Below are 8,618 nucleotides of genomic sequence, written 5' to 3'. Positions count from 1 at the left end.
GCCTTTGGCTGGGGAGAACTCAGGTGAGGGGGCTCATGTGCCTCTGCCCTGGGTAGACTTCACCAAGCGTCACGGGGGCGAATCACAGCCTAGGGCAGCTTCCCACGGGACTCTGGGGGGACAGTGAGCGGTGGATGCACTCGGCTGTGGGGAGCAACTCGGACTAGACTAAGTTACTGGAATTAAGACTTATTCTATGCATCTGCTCTCCCACAATGTGGCGCTGGGAGAGGAGCAAACAGCTTCTACCCAGCTGCCTCTCACCAACTTGACAAGCTGCAAGAGCCGCTCCTGATTGGAGGAGAGCGGCGCGCTCGGCGTGTGGGTAGCAGAGCACGGATTGGTGGAGAGGACTATATAGGAGGAGAGAGACGGCATGGTGGTGTGGGTTGGTTGGAGAGTGCGTTGGAGAGTTCGCGGGGAAGTTCGTTGCTTCATTCTTTCTCACTTCTCTCTACTCATTCTTGCTTTGGGAGTTTGCTGTTTACTTATTCTTACTTTACTATAGAAAGGACTTGTAAAAAAGGGGAACAACAAGCGTCCGGTCCGGTGCGGCTCCTCCGCGTGCGGAGGAGCAGCACTCGGCCCCCACTCTACGTTGTCTAACTGGGGAGGTTCGCTCAGAGTTAGCCGCTCGCCTCCCTCCCGGACCAGTCCCCTCCAACCTCCCCTTCCTCACCGGTGCCAGAATGATTTTGCTGAAACACCTGCCCCACCAGGCCTGTTTCTGCTCTGAACTCCCTCCATGGAGCCCTAGAGATGCTGAGTGGACGAAAGCAGGTTACCATGGCGCCCACGAGCTGTCCATCAGCCTGTAAGTGCAGGGAGTGTCAGAGCGTCCAGGGGCTGCAGCGCTCGGAGACTCGGGCCCTTGGGTCATTGTTTTGCTTCTGTGCAGTGAATTGCAACGAGGCCTGGTTTTCCTATGTGTGGGCAATTCGAAAAGTTAGTGGAAAGTGGGATGAAAAGACATCATTTTATTTTAGTGTAAAAATTTGAAATGCATGCATTTTTCATAGTATGCATTTTCTATGGCATTTTTGAAGCCCCCCCATATGCATGGATTTCAACCTTTTTGCTCCAGAATGAACTTCTCTCTCTCTCTCTTTTAAATGCTGATTTTTGGTTCTTACAATCTTTTTGTTTTAAAGAGGTATTTATTTATTTGAAAGGCAGAGTTACAGAGAGGCAGAGGCTGAGAGAGAGAGAGAGAGAAAGTTTTCCATCCGCTGGTTCACTCCCCAAATGGCTGCAACGGCCCGAGCTGAGCCGACCTGAAGCCAGGAGCCTGGAGCCTGGAGCCTTTTCTGGGTCTCCCACATGGGTGCAGGGGCTCAAGGACTTGGACCATCCTCCACTGCTTTCCTAGGCACATTAGCAGGGAGCTGGATCAGCAGTGGAGCAGCTGGGACTTGAACTGGTGCCGGTATCGGATGCTGGCACTGCAGGTGGCGGCTTTACCCACTATGCCACAGCACCAGCCCCTAAACTCCTCTTTCAATCCCATTTTCCATGGCCTTTCCCCATCACCTGCATGTCAACAGATGTGAGTCTTTGGGGCACAGCTGGATGGCTTTTTCCTCTGTAGACACTCCAGTCATGCCCACTCAGGCCAGCGGGGCAGGTGCCTGCAGCCCCCGGTGAGCTCCCTTGCTCCTCCTTCCAGCCCCTGTGCCACCCGAGGGGTGGCCGCTGCAGCTCCCTTGCCCTAGCAGCTTCTTCCACTCTTGAACGTCCCAGACAGCGTGTGCAGGCCTGGCGTCTTTCACGCCAGCGGTGTGTGCGAGACGCAGCCAGGCTGGCGTGGGCCTGGGTGATTGGTTTCTTTTCGTTCTGTGTAGTATTCTGTTGTGTGGCCCTGGCGTTGTACAGGGCACCCCAGGGGACCACAGACATTATTGGCCTGCCCGTGGCTACCGCTTGACGCCAGGCTGCCGCAGGGGACCTGCCTTGTTTGTTACTTCTGCAGCCCTGTCTGGACGAAGTACATTGATTGGGAGATGGGAGTTGGGGGACAAGATTTCCCCAGAGCAGAGAGAGGGGAGGAGGTTGAGTCTCCGGCCCCAGTGCGCGGGGACCCGGGTGCACCAGGCGACCTCTGCAAACCAAGCCTTGCTCCTGGGACAAGTGAGGGCTGGGGCTGCCTTCCCAGGGACCACGGGTGCGCTCAGTGGGTGACGTGAAAACCGTGGCATCTCGGGCAGGTGCCCTCCGGCTCTCTGAGAAGTGAGCAGGGGGTGGAAGCCCCTGGGGCCTGGCTGTGCTCCGCGTCTGCCCTCCCTGGGGGGGTGGTGGGAGATGAGCAGTCACTATTAATTCTGCAGGCCATGTGACCGGGCCTGAGGCTCTGCTGCCCTGGTGGGCGGGGCGAGTGCCGCGTTTGTTTGATTGGATCCCATCCCTTGCTGTCCACAAGTTTACTTCTGTTTATTTTCCCGAGGAGCCAAACAAGCCAGTGAGACTGAAGAGCTCGGGGCTAGATCTGCATTTTCACTGTAAAAATATTTTTTGCGGGTCAGAACATTGCACCAAAATGTTTTCACAGGCAAAACGCTGCTGTCTGCTGCGCGGCCCTGGGGCTGGGGGCTGGGGGCTGGGGGCTGGGGGCGCACACCCCGGGGAAGCACAGCTCAGTAACAGCAACAACAACAACATGTGAGACGCACTCCCTGGGTGCAGGGCAGCCTGCCAGGAAGGTGAGCGGAGGGAAGGGGACGAAGCCCAGAGCTCAGGGAGATGGAGCTGCAGGGGCAGGGACGCCGACGGGGCCACACGGCTGATGCTGTGGCTGCCCACTGTGTTTCCCGGGTGTCTGCTGATCAGGGACAACGCCCCCTCCCCCAGGGATGCAGGCCCTTGCCCCTCAAGGCTGGGCGCAGCCTGGACACGAGAGGTGGCTCCGAGTCGCTTGCAGCCCTGTTTGTGGTCAGACGTGATTCTGGATGTTGGTGGGAGGGGATCTTAGTAGGAGACGCATATTTAAACAGCTGGGCTTTGATGAAAGCAAATGGCCCACCCCACTGCGAGTGCCCCCCCACCCACCGCCGGTCCACTGAAGGCTTGAGCGGAACAAAAGGCTGAGCTGCCCCAGAGCCGTCAAAAATGTCATAGAAAATGCATACTATGAAAAAATGCATGAATTTCAAATTTTTGCACCAAAAATTTGGAGCAGGAAGTTTTGAGTCTCAGCTCTTCCTGGGTCCCCAACTGCAGGCCTCTTCTGCAGATTTTGGGGTCTCTCACCTCTGTAATCGTGTGACCCAGTTCATGAGAGTGAACCTCTACACACACACACACACACACACACATAGTCGGCTGGGGATCCATCTGTTGGCTCACTTTTCAAGTGCCCACAACAGCCGGGTCTGGGCCAGGCTGACGCCAGGAGCCAGGAGCTCCATCCTGGTCTCCCACGTGGTGGTTAGGGGCCCAACAGAGGCATCACTCGATGGCTCTAGCAGGAAGCTGGAATCAGAAGCAAAGCTAGGACTCGAACCCAGGCACTCTGCCATGGAAGGTGGGCACCCCGAGTGGTATCTTAACTTCAGTGCCGAATGCCAGCTCCAAAATACCAGGATTTCTTGCCGAACGCCTGCAATGCACAGACATGAAGGTCATGACCTTGCCGTCTTTTTTTTTCTTTTTTTTTTTTTTTTTTCAGATAGAGTCAGACAGTGAGAGACAGAGCGAAAGGTCTTCCTTCCATTGGTTCACCCCCTAAATGGCCTCCACGGCTGGAGCTTCGCCAATCTGAAGCCAGGAGCCAGGTGCTTCTTCCTGGTCTCCCATGCAGGTGCAGGGCCCAAGCACTTGGGCTATCCTCCATTGCCCTCCTGGGCCACAGCAGAGAGCTGGACTGGAAGAGGAGCAACCAGGACTAGAACCACCATCCATATGGGATGCCAGCGCTGCAGGTGGAGGATTAACCAAGTGAGCCACGGCGCCAGTCCTGACCTTGCCATCTTTTTAAAGCTCCATCCCCTCCTGGCCACCCCATGGGACTCCTTCTGGCCTGGCATCGCCCCTGGAAAACGGAGCTGAGCAGGTGTGGGGACCCGGCTGCGGGCTGGGACCCTGCTGTCCTTTAGCGCCTCGGCCTTGGTCAGCAGATGTTTGCTGGAGTCCCAGGCTTTGGGGGGGACATCGAGGGTATGTGGTCTCTTGAGGGAAATACTGCAGCCCAATGGATGCCGGAGGCGGTAGCTGGGAGCTCAGAGCAGACAAGAACAAATCCTGTCACCCTTGTTCTACGGCCACAAACCCATGGAAAATGGAAAGCTCTCGGGAGAGCAGGGGTTCTGTCACACGGGTAAATGGGCTCCAGGCACCTCCACACAGGGCTTCGTGTCACTGTCACTCCAGTTGTCATGGCTGCCTTGGAAGGAGATGGGCTCTACATCAGTGGCAGTGATGGCAGCTGCCATCAGCGCGGGTGCCCCTCGGACAGCCCCTGGACACATAGGCCAGAGGAGCGGGTGTCCAGAGAGAGAGGAGCTGAGGGGGCTCTGCGGTGTGTGGCCATCGAATACGACAATTCTGAGGTGATGACAAGCACTCCAGGGAGGGGCTGCAGGGCGGGAGGGGGCTGGGAGCTGGGAGCTGGCCATTCTGGGTTGGCGGGGCCTGGCAGGCACGCAGGAAGACTGTTGGGAGTGGGGCTGGGGTGCTTTGAGGGCAGGGAGAGGTCTGTGCGGGTGTGAGATGTTTCCAAGTCCTTGCTGGCCATAGCTGGCCCGGGACGAGCCAGTCACTGGAGGTAGTGAGAACAGTCGGATCAGTGGTTTCACCTTCAAGGTCAAGCCAGGGCATCCTGTGCCCGTGTCTCCTGCGGGAGGCAGCTTCCTGCAGATGGTGCTGATTTCGAGGACAAATGGGTGTCTCTGCAGAGGTGGTCACAGCCCCTGGCATGCCTGCTGTGTCCAGCACAAAGCATAGAGCCGAGAAACCTCACGATGTCCCCTGCGCGCCTGGGTGCTGGGGCCGCCATCCCTGGAGGGAGAGACGGCATCCATGACAGACGCCTGTCTCCTCTACTTCTGGAGGACGCCAATCTGAGAGCCCAGCCGCCAGGGCTGGCCCCTTCTGATGCCTCTCTCCTAGGCTCTGAGACACTGCTTGCTCCCTGTGCCCTCCCCTGGTTCCCCCCGCAGGGTGCGCCAATGTCCTCACCACCGCTGCTGTTAGAACCCCGGGGCCCACCCTCTCGGCCTGGCCTCTGAGGCATCCATATCCTGAATGGCTGGGGGTGAGGACTTGCGCCTGCAATGTTAGGGGTACATGGCCCATCCTGGGACCCCTGGGCCATGTCCCGGGCCTCCCGGGCCCAAGCTCTTGTCACCGCCAGCCTACGCTGCCTGGAGCAGGGCCACGGGGCTGCCAGGACGGGTCAGCCGGCTGGTGGTGAGCTCCACGCGGGCACACACCCCTGGGTCAGACACGGCAGGATTCACAGCCCCTCCCGCGGTCTACACAGCCGAAGTCAGATACCAGCAGAAGGGTATTGCCTTTTAAACAGGTCTTGACAGCTGTGGAAAATACTATGCCCCAATAGAATCCGCACATACGACAGACATTAATTCCTCAAGAAGCCCTGAACGGCCTCTGGATCGTTTGTAAGATTTTATTTTATTATGGCTTGCATGTATCGGGGTAAGACTATAATCTTATTGTGCTCTGACCTCTGTTTTTATAGCTCTGTATAAACAGCAGTTACCGTATTAGATGGAGAGATGTTTACAGATGAAGAAATAAAAACACGCCGATTTACTGTGCTCCAGAAACCTGAGACCAGCCCGAGGCAGGGCCTGGGTTTTGTACGTCGGAGGCCGGGTCCTGATGGGAGAGGACAGCTTGGACGGGCAGGAACACGGGCAGCGCCCAGGCCTTGGCTCCTGGCGGCCGCGGAGACACAGCCCACAGGTCCAGCACCCGGTTGCTGCTGCGGACCCCCTGCCAGGGCTCGGCTATGCAGACCCGTGGGCGGGACACCGGTGAGGGCCTGGTTTTCTGTCGATGCGGGGGCGGGGCCAGAGAGGGGGTGTGGCTTTGGGCAGGGCGGACCTGGGTTGGTCCTGGGCCCGCATCTCTTGATGCCTGGACTCTGGGCTTCACCTCTTGGGCGCGGGAGTGCAACACCTGCCCCGAGGCTCCTGTGCGGAGGGGGCGGCCTCTAAGAAAGCTCCTTTTCTGTGGCCTCTGCCATTTCTTTATAAAACCTGACTCGATTTTCCTTACAGCGGGTTGGATGGTCCTCTGCCTTGTTGTGGTGGCCCGGAGCCACCCACAGAACCCCTGTGCATCCCCTAAGGAGTTCCGCCTCTTCCCTCGCTGACTCACAGCGCACGAGGGGTCAGCCGAGGCCACGCACTGAGGAGAGAACGGGCAGAGGTGAGGGCTGGGGGCAGGATCGGGGACCTTGAAGCTCCGGACCCTCTAGTGAACGGGACGGGGGGGCAGGGGCAGGGAGCAGCGAGGCACAGCCCGGACGGCAGGTGTTCTCAGGGCAGCCAGGGTGCAGCGATGGGCTGGGCTCTAGACGGCTCTCACAGGTGTCCAGCTGGGTTGTGGCTGGCTCATGTGGTGTCCCCGAACCCGGGGCAGGGACATTTTTACTGCAAGGGACATTTGGCCATGTTGCCATGCAGTTGGGCTATCTGGCCGTGGGGAAGGGAGGGGCGTTGCTCGTGGCTTTCCATGGGCAGAGGCGGGGGGCTGCTCAGCGCCCTGTGGCATCCGGCACAGCCACAGCTCAGACAATCACTGCTGCAAGTGTCCCTGGCGCAGGCGCACACTGAGGTCTGACGAGGACCTCGGAAGTCAGGGACCTTGGAGACAGGGAAACTGAGGCTTGGGGCAGACAGGGTCTTCCTCAGGGTCCTGCAGTGACCCTCTGGCAGAGCTAAGACCAGGCCCCCACCGACAGTCCAGCAGGGCTCAGCCCCCTCACCAGGCTGACCTGGTTTTTCTGCCGGCCCTTTGCTTGTGTAGACCGTCTACACAGTGTGTAGCCAAGGGTTAAGCCCACAATGCGCCCACGCAGCCTCATTGCAGTGGCTGCGGGCTGTGTGGCCACGGGTCGGGGACTGCAGTCTTTATTTCGCTTTCCCCACCAGACTCCAGAGTGGACACGAGCCAGGGGCGCCCTCTCCTCCCTGAGCCGCAAACCCACGCAAGCTGCCGGGCGTGTCTCTCTGTGCTCGGAGACAGCCATGGCTGCCAAAGCTTCCAGCCTTAACTGGAACCAGTGTGCTGCTGCCTGTGGCCTCTTGGGGACCCAAAAGTTCAATTATAGATTCCTCAGCCCCAGAGGCGGGGGGTGGGGCTGCCAGGATGGCTTCCCCCCACCCCCACCTCCTCTCCAAGGGCAGCCAAGATTCTAGCACAGGGTGCCAGGCTCGGGGTGTGAAGATTTTCTCTTGTGTCACCTCATGTTGTCGGACACACATCGGGTTCTCCTTGGGGATGGGGTGCAGAGCCAGGGGCCAGGTGTGTGTACCACACATGAATGTGTCAGTGGGCAGCCACACTGGAGCGGAGGCTGTGGCCACAAGGCTGGTCCATGGCTCTGGGGCGTGGGCGGGCAGGTGCCCCGGCTGGGAAGGGTGCAGAAGTCACTATGATGGACCCAAGGAAAGTGGGCACTGGGAGTCAGAGCCTGGGGTGGCACAGACTCGTCTTCCTTCATTTGAAATAACTACAGACTCAAAGCAGTGGCATGGACAGCCCGGAGCGGTGCTGTGCCCCCTACCCCGCCCAGAGCAGCAGCTTACATAAGCCTGGAGCATCCCCCTAACAGAGCAGTGCTCGCTGGATACACTGTAATTAACCAGACACAGACTGCGCTCCGGTTTCGCCCGCTTTGACACACGCGCCTGCGGTTTGTGTCCGTCTTTGTGTACAGTTCCGTGACATTTTATCCCAGGCACACAGTCACGTAAACTGTCGCCACGGGGAAGACACGGTGCATCTGTGGGGATAAAGGAACTCCCTCATGGGTCCTGTTTCGAATCCCAGCCTCCCTCCCTGTGCCCAACCCCTACAACCACTGATCTGCTCTCGGTCTGTAATTTGGTCATTTCGAGAACGCTCCAGAAATGGAATCACACAGCAGTGGCCCCTGGGGTTGGGGTTTCCACCCAGCGTTGCGCCCTTGAGACCCACCCAAGTTGTTTCACGTTTCTCCTGGCGTCGGCAGCACAGCCACGCCACCGTCGGTCAGTTCTTAGTTTGCACATTCGCTCCACCCATCCATGTGGTGCCATCCGTGTATAGCACGGACAATGTAGCAGTGAACTAAGCAGACCTAATTCCAGGGATCTGAGAGCCGGTGGCTTAGGAGGGGACACAGATATTTACCAAAGTGCTTAGGAGAGCACTGGGACTGATTGTGGCAGCCTTGGGGACACGGACAAGGTGGGAGACGCTGGCTGGGGGAGGGAGACGGTATTCCAGGTCTGAAACAGTGTGTGTGAGGGCTCCGAGGCCAGCCAGCAGCACCTGCTTGGAAGAAGGGACAGGAGGCAGCCGTGTGGGGCCCCGATCAGTGCGATCAGGCAGGTCCCGGGGGGAGGAACACGGGAAGTCGCTGGAGCATTTTACGTGCAGGTTTGGCACTTCCT

The sequence above is a fragment of the Oryctolagus cuniculus genome, chromosome 20 (assembly GCF_051225735.1).
Source record: "Oryctolagus cuniculus isolate XC-2025 breed Fujian yellow rabbit chromosome 20, ASM5122573v1, whole genome shotgun sequence".
Lineage (NCBI taxonomy): Eukaryota > Metazoa > Chordata > Mammalia > Lagomorpha > Leporidae > Oryctolagus > Oryctolagus cuniculus.
This window is presented reverse-complemented; position numbering follows the sequence as displayed.